This window comes from Gymnoscopelus braueri (assembly GCF_963280865.1).
Source record: "Gymnoscopelus braueri genome assembly, chromosome: 5".
Taxonomy (NCBI): Eukaryota; Metazoa; Chordata; class Actinopteri; order Myctophiformes; family Myctophidae; genus Gymnoscopelus; species Gymnoscopelus braueri.
Genome location: NC_137606.1, coordinates 47,284,755 through 47,285,142, shown reverse-complemented (window position 1 = coordinate 47,285,142; position 388 = coordinate 47,284,755).

Genomic DNA, 388 nt, shown 5'->3' with positions numbered 1-388 from the left:
ACACGTTGTGCTGAGCTCTATTCATTACTACAGATTTAGACACAGTGTTTGTCAGTATGTGCGTGTTCTGAGTTATGAGTGTTTGCGGGGGTCTGTTATTTCCCATTACCGCTCTGGAAACTGGCCTGCTTCTTATCCCTGTAATTTCAGTGATGTTTTCACTTACATGTAGATGGATGCCTTTGTGTAGAAAGGCTCCAAGCTGTTTAATTAAATTGTGGGAGAGAGATTTATTTGTAACGGTGTATCCTGTTTCTCTGTTCAGTGCTTTCGAGCTGAGACTAAGATGAATAGAAAGTGTCACATCCTCTCTCCCCGTGTTGCCGGTCGTGTTTGTGTGGTCCTTCCTGTGCTCAACTTCCTCTGTCAAAAACTCTTCCTGCCCTTC